The sequence below is a fragment of the Teleopsis dalmanni genome, chromosome 2 (genome assembly GCF_002237135.1).
Source record: "Teleopsis dalmanni isolate 2A chromosome 2, ASM223713v2, whole genome shotgun sequence".
Classification (NCBI taxonomy): Eukaryota; Metazoa; Arthropoda; class Insecta; order Diptera; family Diopsidae; genus Teleopsis; species Teleopsis dalmanni.
The window spans coordinates 32,365,430-32,378,298 of NC_051847.1; the positions used below are offsets into that span (position 1 = coordinate 32,365,430).

Genomic DNA, 12,869 nt, shown 5'->3' on the forward strand with positions numbered 1-12,869 from the left:
CAAAGACAAACGGCTTTCGAATATATACGTAATTTAAAGCATACAAATAAAATGAATTCCTTTAAATATTTTAATATAAAAGAATTTAAAAATATTTATAATATGTTTTTAAATATAATTGATAAATATATAATAGATATAAATATAATAGATACAAATATATTAGATATAAATATAATAGATAAAAATATAATAGATATAATTATAATACACATCATTATGCATGTATGTGCCCGGCTAGCTCAGTCGGTAGAGCATGAGACTCTTAATCTCAGGGTCGTGGGTTCGAGCCCCACGTTGGGCGATACATTTTTTTGTAGAGAAAATTTTTTTTATGAGCTTAAACTAAGGAATGAAGATTCTAATATAAGTTAGCGATTTATAGTATTAATAGTAATATTGGATAAAAATAGTATTCAAAGAAAATTAATTGAAAATAAAATACGACAAACAAGGATGAAACAGAATTGGGATTTTTTATGTGGCAATGCCATTTACTATTACTTAAAATTAAAGCAGATTAAAGTAGATAGCAGAAGGACAGCTAGTGTTCATAACAATAAAAATCTCAGAGCTCTATTTCATCACTGATACCACGCATCAAGACCAAATTTTCAAGTGTGATGAACGACAGAGGTTTGATAATATCGAGCTATTGCTAGATGGAGGAGAATACGTCAAAATGATCGAAACAAGTATATCTTCTTGTTATGCTTGCCCTAAAGAATAGAAGGCGAAAATGTAGAACTTTTGACTTGGTACACAGAAGCAAATTAGAAGTATATACGTTAATATGTGTTCTAACAGGGTACTGGACTATAGCACGGTATGGCGCAAGGCTTGGTCTTTACTGCAGCAACTTCTGTAGTACTTGTATACCGGCGGTCGTAGAAAAGACACCAGAAGACCTTTTATGTTTATATTCAGACTTTTCTAGAACTAGGCTTAAACTATTCGGTACCCCAATCTTCAACACACTCGGCGATATTATTAGCGTTGGTCAGATTTTTACATTTATCAACGCTTTCGGCTGGTTCTAGCCAGAATGGCTGGTTCTAGCCAGAATGGCTGGTTCTAGCCAGAATGGCTGAGATAGATGTCACGACAACTGAGAGATGGAATAAGAGATACAATAAGTTTACAGTTTATTGATTAGAAATTCAAGTCTCATATATCAACTCTTGAGTATATGTTTCAGTTGCAAGAAAAATATGTTTTACTTATAACACATTATTTAAAAGTATCATATGCAATCTTTATATGATTAAAGATAACTCTTATAAACATAACTGTGATAAGTTGTTTAACAAAAATTTTGAATAAATCATATTTATTATAATTAATCATATTTAACATAGATACATTTTCTTAATACTTTTGAAATTAATTCATTTTGAGTCAACTCCTTAAAATAATTCCATTAAATTTATTTGAACTGCTTTTAAGTATGATATTTTGCCTGCATTAATTAAAATTTGATTTATATACGTCATAAAAACAAATAATAATATTGTTTTTCCCTCCTCACTAATTATTTTTCGTTAATGAAATTATTTATTTTGACGTTGGAAAAAAATGTACTAAACAAGACAATGACTTCTGAGGCGCAATAAATTTTGATAAACACAAATGCAATAAATAAATTCAAACAAACGAATTGTCAGTAGAGGGGGGGAGCAGTGTAAAGAACCGAACATTGTTAATTTTTTCTTTTTATACTAATATTTTGGCAATATCGAAAGTAAATTTAACCAATACTCTAAGTGCAATGAGTCAGAGAGATTCAGTCAGATTATTTGCTATAAAAATAAATAATAATTAAAAAATATTTAAAATTCTTGAAGAAATAAAAATAAAACATGTTTAAACTATTAAGAAAAATATTATTAACAAATTAATTTTAAAATCTACACACTATTATGTAGAAGCAGTACGTTAAGCTCAGAAAGTTGTTTGTATTGCTGGAGAAGTTTGTGGGAGACAGGAGAGTTCAGCATAGATATAACCAGCATATATATGCCAGCCTGACTGTTACTATATCTATTGGACTATCTTAAAACGGTCTTGAGAAGGTTTTAAGAGAGGTTAAATCCTGATACTTGCATTTCTAAAATGGTATTTCAACTATTAAATTAGAAGATATTTCCAGAGATATTCCTGATATTTCGCGCTATTTGAAACAGTTGTTTGGTCTACCTAAAAATTCATGTGATTAAAAATAAAAAAATATTCTGGTATAAAAATTCCATTACTTATGGATGGCATAGTTCACGTAGGGGATGAAGTTCTGCCGGTAGGATGGCACAATATTCGGTTTTACTTTAGGTTTGTAACTTCCAAATGGGGGTATTGCCAAACTTTAGATTGATCTGTCTTGTCTTTGGTTCAGAAAAGCTATGGCAGAGAACTGGAATTTAGCTTAATCTTCCATCTGGTGTAGTAGTAAAGTAGGATCATGAAATAGGCATACAACTCATTGGAGATGCAGTTGGGGTTTGACAACCTCGTCTTTATAAAGTCAAACAAAGTATATAAAAAGTATGTTTAGAAACTTTAGTGTGTATTTATGTTGTATATTCAACATTTATTTATGGTATTCATGTATTATTTTTACTATTAAATTTATTTTAATATTAATTTCCGTACTTCTTGAAACAAACTTTGCGTAGATTTACTCAATGACCGACCCTGAATTGTATTTTTGTTGAATAAAGACTAATGATACGTTTAATAGTATCTCTTATTGCTAAATATGTATATTCATTTACACCTATAGTACACTGGTATATATATCTATAAATATTTATAATATTTGTGTGCAATTATTTAACAAAAAATATATTTATTGTATTTGTTTTACTATTGACTCTCACTTTTAATAAAAACGTTCGCGAAATTCGCTTATCATGACGTTAAGAGTGCAATGAATTCATTAAATATAAATAGAAAAATAAAATTATATAAATGAAATTCATACAATATAAAAAGAAATTCATATATATATACTTACGATTAAATAATTTGCGATTATATGCAATAAATATATATTTATGTATCTATAGGATATTTACTGGAGCAGAGCTAAGTATTTATTAATAATTATGTTATTTTGTCATACTCTATAAATTATATGTTCTTAATGTTTTAAAAAAATTGAATAATTTTTTGTTTTAATGTATATAAATATATAAAAACCCAGTTCCAATAAATGCAGGAAATATAAAAAAAATAGGTAATCAATTTTTTACATTAATATTAAAATATTAGTATCATGAGAAAGAAAAATGACATGCTCGGACTTATGAAATCGATTGTGCTTTACCTGGGCAGGATCTCCTAAACTATAGCATAGCTATACACGAGTAGAATCTACGTGGGCAAGATTGAAGGTTATTGACAAACCTAACAATATACCAAGATATGTTATATAGTAAACCAAACTTCATACGGGTTGCATTAAACCAAGTTGAGATATTGAACTCATTTTTTGACCATCATAAGTCATGAGCAGATATGATTAGCGTAATTTCAACTCTACATTTCACAGAATCTGCAGCTGATACTAATTTTGAATTAATTTATATCGTGTCGTCTAATTATCATACAAATAAAATTCTATAGTACACATAACAGTAGAGGCAGCAAATATGCTAGTGACAATGGACGAACGTTTCTTCTCATTTTTATTAGTGAGATAGATTTTTACCTAACACAACTTCTTAGTTAACATAGGTACATTAAGCAATATCTACATCGTTTTAAAAACGAAGCTGATCTATTCTGTTCTATTTGTGCGAAGGAAGTAGACGATGGCAAGTTCTTTTATCATGCTCATGCTTTGCAGAGGAGAGGAAGTACTCACATTTTGCAGACAAGATAAAACATTGAAGATGTCTTAAAAGAAGTGTCAGCAGTATCGAATCTCGTACGAAACATGTGTAAAGTGTTTAGAAAGTGAGAACTAGTGAAATTGCTGCAGTGAATATAACGACTGCGATAATTTCGGATATATGAAAGAATTAGAGCAACTGGATGTTCACGATTGCAAAACGAACAACTTACAGTTAACAAATTTAACTGACAAACAGACGATTGAGCAGAAAAAAAAACAAAGCTGTTGCTTATTTAATTCTTTGACTATAGAGTGAAGAACTTACGGGTGGCGAACTTCAGTGACAGTAGATGATTGGAAAGAAAGGCTCCATATGGTCACTCGATAAAACACTAATCAGTGGTTTCAAGTGGATCTATGCGTTCGGACAAGAGGATATCTTTAGATAGTTAAATTCACTCACTCAGGCTTTCGTTGGTCTTTACCTTTTTAAACACAAAACAACAGCGCTGTTGTTGCAAATTTTGCTTATTTGTTTTATGCGTACAATGGGCAGTGCTTGTACGTAAACTGTTTAAACTACAACTTAAAAACAACTCGAGTGCAATATTATTTATTAAGCAATTACGCGAACTAGATTTTAGTAAGATGTAGACGCACGATTAGCTAATGAAAAGAAGAAAGGAATATAAAATATTAAGTCAATCATTGGAATAGGCTTTCCTTTTAACTTTGATGAAAAAAAATAATAAAAGAAAATAAAAGTATTACAAAACAACATGTTGCTATTGTATATTTTATTTTTTGACTTTATAGTGAGCACCTTACAGACAACGAACTTAAACGACAAACACAGGAAAACCGGTGGTTTCAGGAAAATTTTTCCAGAAAATGATTTTGAGAGTGTTAAAGTCACTTATCGAGTTAAGCTTTCAATGCTTTAAACCTTCGTAAAAAATAAAAATTACACTAAACAACATCGTTGTTGTTGTATATTCTTCTTTATGTTATGTGTATCTAGTATTTATATTTGCAGTGCTTATACTCCTCAACTCAAATTTAGCTCAAGTGTGCACATATATGGCTTTCTAGGTATCTACACTGGATAAACTTTAGCAAAATGTAGACGTCGGGATAGACGTAAGCCGGCTCTCCCGGCTAACGGAAAAAATACATCAATAAAAAAATATAAAAATAAGCATAAAATAAAAATGTCAAAAGTATTCACTGAAAGTTTTGCATAATATATTCAATATTAAAATGAAAAGAACAGCAGTTCTCCTTATATAGCATCAATTTATGAATATGAAAAACTTTATATTAACAAGATATGTTCATATTAGTACAGCCTTTCAATATTTTTTTTCTTCTTATACATATATAAATGTGCACATAAACAACAACAACAACAATAAAATTTGATACACAATAACAATAGAAGTCTGCTACTACTGTGATGACAGAAAAGAAATGAGGTCAGAAACGTGCGCCATACAAATTATTCAATTTTATTGTCATCAATTAATAAAAGTCTTTCTATGTTGCTTCACACCGTCTCCGTCTGCGTCTCCATCTTTGTCTATTTGTAGCCTATGACAATTTTTATTATGAGAATCATACAGAGAATCATATTGTTGTTGTTTTTTGCCACTGCCACTACCACTTGTTTTGTTGTTGTCCATATAGGCTTACCAGTTGATAATTGTTTTGTTGCTGTTAATGTTTAGTTGCATTGTTGTTGTAGTAGTATGTAGAGTATGCATTGTTGTTGTACGAGAGTATGCATCATTTTATAGTAATTTAATTGTTATTGTAAAAATATAGTTATTTTGATGCTGCGCGTTAGTGTGCGTTACCGTCTTACTACCGTATAAAATGTAAACATAACATATGCGCATTTGAAGCCCTCAAAAGAATTGACTTCTATTCATAAAAACTATGTTGTAGTTGTTGTTTTAATTTTTGTTTCGTATTTATAAATAAATAAATTTTTATTACTTACTATTGACATTCACATTTTTAGAATTAGCTAAACAAACAAACACATACACACACATGTACATATAGTCGAACTTATGCATAACAACACTCCCCACCATTAAACATTTTTTAATCAAACAAATTTTTAGCATTTTTGCTCTTGCTTCCTATGTGCTCTGCTGCTTCTCGCTGTGTAGTAGTCGCTATGTTGTTGTTGTTGTGTAGTAGTTTTTCTTATTGTTGTTTTCTAATAACAATTTGTGTTCTTTTATGTTTTTTCTTTCAATTTTTTTTTGTTTTTTTTTGTTAAACTAAAAATTGATATTTTTATATTTGTGTTAATGGGTCTCTGACCTGATTTAAAATATCAAAACATACTCACACAAAGAAAATGTGTGAAAAAAAACAAAAAAAAAATTACTATTAGAATTGTGTTTGCTTGTGTGGTTTTCACTTTTAGTTAATAATTTTTATATCAATTTTAATTTTAATTAAAATAAATTAAGGTGAAACTTTATTAAATTGAAAGTGAATTGATAGTAGCGTCGATGTACAATTCAATTTTTTTTTCTTTTTTTTGTTTTTTTGATTAAATTACTATATAAAATTTAAAAGTTTAAAATTACAAATGGAATGAACATCGATGGGGCAAATGCAAGTGCGGTTTATTGAAAGAGTTTAATTGAAGGGTAATTTTAATTAATTTCTTGCTTTTTATTTTTTAAATTCAATTCAATTAAATAATGTCAAGTATTTTCGGATAATATTTACACAGTTTTAAAAAACATTTTAAAATTTTAAATTAAAATTTTAAAATTAAAAGAGCTATTCCTCTGCACATACATATAGACTAGATACCAACTAGACTAATTGCGAATATTGTGAGGGCATTAAGATACTATAGGATAGATTAGACATAAAAAAAAATGGGAAACCTTTTAAGTTTCAGCAAATCTACAATTTGTGAGGCTATTGCACTCCAACTAAGGACTATACTGCTGTTCAAATGTTGTATCGGTCATCAGCATCATCAAAAAAGCGAACTGTGCAAAAGTTGCAATGACAAAGATAAGACTCCCCAAATACTAACTACGCTTTTGTACAGCACTACAGACGAAGACAGAGATGGCAAGCCTAAGTTAAAAAGTTTCTGTAATTCACGCACTATCCATATTATTATAACAAATACAATTGTAGGGTGATTCGCGTGCTATTGTCTATAAAATCAGGAAACAATAGCCCCTAGTGAAGAATAACTAGGTATCTGATGAGGACCATCGAGTTTAACAGTGAATACTGCCGTTCTTTGCTGGATGGACGTAGGATATAGGATGAGAGAATGGCAATGCATGTGGGATGCATTCGAGAATGAAATGATGACCTACAAATATTTTTTGTATGTCGGATTTATTAGAGATAGACTAGATTTCGGCTTCGAATTGAGTCTTGGCTATTTTATATAACGGGATGTGGATCTGGATATGAATTTCCGAATTGTGTTTCTTGTCATTATTTAGAGAAATGGACTCATATCTTTTGTTTTCTTTATAATAGACTTATAAGCTTGAATGAGTACCGGCGGAATTTCTCGAAATTCAAATGAGAAGTTTATTGTTACATATATTTCCAAAAGAGATGTTAATACTTGTGAGGTTAGGTTTGATTGCACTATCGGTCTAATAAATACACTGTTTTTGATCGTACTATATTAGTAACTGATAGTTTTTATTTGATTAAAAAATAAATTATTGCAAATTGATGTTTAAATATAGAATAACACACTAAATATTATATCAGAAAATAATAATTTTTTTGTATTATAACAATAACAATGTATTATAACAATAACCAATAATATACTTAATTAAAATTTTTGTATTCTTGTTAATAGCTGTTCTAGTCTAGTTCTGGAAGATTGTAAATGTCACATTACATTTAAATTAAAATTAAAATCTTTAAAGAATTTATGTGGACTATTTTCTATTAATTAACTTAATTATATGAGATTGTAAAATTGACCTAATTAATTTTTATTTTTTTATAGTATTATCAGATTGAAGATTGCATTAATCCATTTAGAATTCTTTTCTTCAGTATTGATTTCTAATGAAACATTCATTGCCAATTTTTTAGGTTTTTTTTTTGGCGCACATCAACTTTTGACTCATAGACGCGTCTTGCGCAATGGCTTCATCCATTTTAATGAATGGCAATCATACCATTTTTCCTTAAGGTCGCCCTTCCGACAGTGGCAATAAACATTTTTAAAAGATGCATAGAATGTCTGAATGGCATTTAGACACGAAAATATTGGTCACGCAATTTTCACATAAAAAGTCTGTTCAGACTGTTAAAAAATAAATTAACAAAGAATATCTATGTATATGTATAACTTACATATTGTTGATATATTTTAAATGGGTCCAAATACAATTCAAACAAAGAATTAAATTAAAATATGATTAATAAACTTAAAAGCTCCATTTAAGACATATTTAATAAATTTATGTATATAAATATTTAAAAATATTTCATACATATTTCATAAATTTTTAATGAAGTTAATTTTGAGGTTTGAATATAAGACATTATTTAAAATGGTTAACGTAATTAATATAGCTGTGGTTTATGCGTTCGTTCTGAAAATAGCACAGTAATTGTAATATCTGTTTATTTATAAGTAATTTAAATTGATAAATATTAGATTTGAACACATAGTGTTAGCATAGACTTTTTGTATTAAAAAATCTTGTCTCTTAAAGATTCGCTATATGGAGGGTTCTTTTTAACAAGTGTATTTCTGCTTCAAAAACTATATTTTTCAATTACATAAAATGTAGTATCTTTGAGAATTTTTTCAGGATTTCGATACTAATTTCTGATAGTTGGTCGGTTTCTTAATAATTGATTTATCAAGAACTCTGTCTCTACTTTTTACTAAGATTGGACATCTGCACAATAGATGTGAGCTGTATAATTCTTTTTAGAGCTTTGTTGTTTTAAAGAAGAGATTGTTCTTTCTTCTGGCAAAGGCTGTAAAAATTTATCAGTTTGTTTTTGAAGAATGTTATTTGTTAATAGAAATTAATTTCTTTTTGAAGTTTTAAGTTCTTAACTACAAAGCTGAAAAGGTTAAAGATGCTTTTATTACACTTACTCTTTTGAAAAAAAGTACTTCTAACAGCCGCATACTAACTGATCGTATATACAATTAAAACAAGATATATTCAGCAAAATGTATATTTATTATACTATAGGCTCATATATATTTGGTGTATAACTGTAAAATTGTATTCAGATATATTTTTGGTTTTATTTTTATAACTAATTAGAAGAATACCTCATGGGAAGTATTCTCCATTGGCAGATAAGATATTGACCTCAATTTCTGCTAATTTACTGATTTTCTTCCCAAAATAAAGGTCATGTTTTGAATGAATCGTAACAGTTTTTGATACTTGGCACTACAAATAATTGTATTTCAGAGAGAGCATTACATATTATGCGAAGTAGGTGATTCCCGAAAAAGATAAGGTCGAGACAATATAGCAGTTGAGGTAAAATCTTCCATCTGCTATATAGCGAGTTAATTGATATTAAAGCGAATATTATTTTAGAGAGAACATTATATAAACATCAAATAAATTGGTAATCGGCGAAAGACTAAGGTGCAGGATTAGACAAGGATTAGTTTTTAAACGGTTCAGCAGCAATTCTAACAAAACCTGCTTTAAAAGATTTCATTAAGTTGGCTTGCACTTAAAATAAGGACATTCACTCGATACTCTTCTGTCACTGACAGTTCTAAAACGGTTATATAATGGCGGTACATACACATATATATATATATATAATTCAATTTAAGAATTTTGTTAAAATAATTTATTTTAGCTACAACGTTTTGCCATTAAATAAAATCATAAAACGAAACCAATTAAATTTTGTGGCAATGAAATCATACAAAAAAAATATTATAAATTTATATTTTATGAAAATGAAATTTTTAATTTTAATTAAGTAAAAGTGGCAAAAGGCAAGCTGACAGTTGCTGAAAGTGTCAATGACACAATTTTAATTAGAAAACACAAACGAGAAAAGTGACGTGAACACTTCACGTAGCCCCGAAAGAGACGAATGGGTACTTTAGAGCGTGAGGGAAGAAGGAATATTTTTAAACAGTAAAAATATATATATATTTTTTTCTCATATAATTTTCAGTATTCTAAAAAAATGTCTTTATTTCAAAATATTTATAAAGCAAATTATGAGTTTTAATATACCAAAAGTGTTTTTATTTATCAATTAAAATGGGTTGCTTTTTGGTCTTTAATTATTTTTTTCTTAATTATAATTTAAAAAAACAAAAAAAATATATATATTATGTAGTATAAAACGTTTAGAATCTAAGGCCGAAACGGTGCAAGTGTTGGAAATATTCCAATTCAGCATATAGCGGAATGTGACCAAAAAAAATTGTAAATATGATAGTTCTTCAAAACGCTACTGAACACCGCTGCCAATGTTAGACGTATCAAATATATCAAATATATCGCCGTTTTCACTGTTTTCACTATTTTCAATTATATTTTAATACTTTGTATTTCGCCCTGACTTCCTAACTCTTCATCTAATTATCTATCTGTGCCTCTCCACAAAAGCTTAGGTAACGAACGAATTATGATTGGAGTGTCTGCTTGCACCTAAAAATGCATGCAACGATAGTGTAAGAAAACTGAAGCGAATAAAATAAACGCAAAAAAGGGGCTAAAAAATCTTCTTATCCCTTATCTACCAATCTTTTTTCTACCCACTTTCTATCCCCTATTTCAAGCCCAAGCTTTCTGGCTTGGATAAACCTAGACTTCTAAGTACTAAGCCTCTATATTTCAATTATCTCCTCTATTTGCTAGCAATCTTCTTATCCAACAATTTTCTTCCTACCCACTATCTTTCCCCTATTTCAAGCCCAAGTTTCTGGATTAGATAAACCTAGACTTCTAAGTACTAAGCCTCTATATTTCAATTATCTCCTCTATTTGGTAGCATGAAATTTTACACACTGCTTTCTAGGTCAGTGATGGAAATCTTCACTATTCAATTCTATAAGGTGGTTTTAGTGGATTAGTCTCACACAGTGGCTGTCGATACATTCCACCTATTGAGAAAAACAAAATAAAAAACAAAGTTAGTAGTCCAAAGTCTACACAAATATGTAGAAGTTGAATAGGTAACGAATGAATGCCTTAAAATAGGAGTGTATGCTTGCGCCTAAAAGCATATGTTAAGAATGTAGAAAATCTAGAGCATTTGAAGTGAACAGAAATTGGTGATGTAGAAAACAAATGACCGATAAGACAAGTGGTCCTCATGTATATATATACATATTTCGGTTTATGTACATATGTATATATTGATCTAATGGAGTACTGCAGAAATTTATTGAGATATTGACTGCCAATTACTTTTCACCTACACAGAATTAATATAATCTTCATATTTCACAAAAATTTGTAATTCTATTTGGAAAAAGCATTGAACTCTGCGTGAATCACTGCAATAATCAATGGAAAATAATATCTAAGCAGGAAACTCTGGCATCAGTTATTGTTTTTGTGATTTGTTTTACTCAAAAAAAAAAAACAAATCCGTTTTAATTTAAATCAAATGCAGTCAAAAAGTGAAAAGAATTTTTTTTTTCTTCATTAGCTTATCACGCGCCACACAACTACATACACAATGCAGTGATCCCAGTCAACCCAGTGCCAGTCAGTCATACTAACCCACAAAAAGACTCGTACACATATAACTCCAATAAGAGAGAGAAAAAGGGGGGAGGGAAACAATGCAAAAGTTGTTAAAAAAAAAAATTAAATGACGTCCGTCTGCAATTTAATCATTTCAACTTTGTTTGCTATAAAATTTTATTTATATTTATTAATTTTTTTTTGTACAATTCTTGTTTAAATTTATTTATATTTATTTTGTTTTTTTTTTGTTGTTTTTTTTTTTGTATATTTAATTTTTATATTAAACTTGTATTTTATTATCTGTTAATTTCATTGCGTCTGTTGCTTTCACCATTTGCTGCTCTTTGCATTTTATTTGCTTTCATGTTATTAACTGTTTTGCTTTTATTTTTTTGTTGTTGTTTTTTTTCGAAAGAAAATGATTTTATTTTGCTCTTGGCCTTGAATGAATACAGTGACCTTTAACTTTATACGTCGCAAAGTTTATCGTTCAAATGACTGAAAAGGTGCTGTTTTCATGTTTGAATGCACCGAAATTTCGCTTTATTACACATCCACTGCCTTCTCTTTCTTTCTTTCTAAACCAATATTCAAACGAGGCGTAAGGAGTTGCGTTCACAAGTGGTGTTAAGTATATTTCTTACTAACACTTTTGAGATCAAAAAAATGTCTTCACACATCAAACAAAGTGTACTGCCCAAGCCAAAAACACAAAAAAAAACAAAGAAAAAAAGAAAAGTGCAAGAAAATATATATGAAAAAAAAAAAACAAAGTAGAAAAAAAAACCTGAAGAAAAATGCTATGAAAAATAGCGTAGCAGCCGCATTCAAGGTCATCATAACTTTTTTTTGATAATTTCATTTTTCTATTTTTATTATAAATATTTTCACTTTTGTTTTTATTAAATGTTGTTATTGTTGTTGTTGTTTCTTTATTGTATTCGGGTTTTATTTATGTTTGGTTTGTGATAAGAAAGACTGTGCAAAAATGTATATTTAACGATTGAATGAGTAAAATGAAGCGCATTTAGTGCGCGGCTTAAGTGGAAACATAATAAATCTTATCTGCCACTCGAAAAATGAAGAAGTGGAGCCACTTCGCTCCTCCAAATGAAGACAAAAATAAATTATCAATTTGTAGAATTGCATTTATATATACTCGTATAATATATGTATGCAGTGTTAATGCATATATAGTAATAGATACAAAAATAACTTTAAAATGATTTCATAAACATAAAGTGTAATGAATGAATTCTTTCAGTGAAAATTTCAATAATCTGAGAAAGAAATTAATAACGACCATGGAT

General features: G+C 28.9%; 1 non-coding gene across 1 annotated transcript; it reads left to right on the plus strand.

The window, feature by feature from the left end:
• The first annotated feature begins 231 nt into the window (after positions 1–231).
• On the plus strand, positions 232–304 carry Trnak-cuu. The gene has a single exon. It is a non-coding gene; the product is annotated as a tRNA-Lys (tRNA).
• The last annotated feature ends 12,565 nt before the right edge of the window (positions 305–12,869 follow it).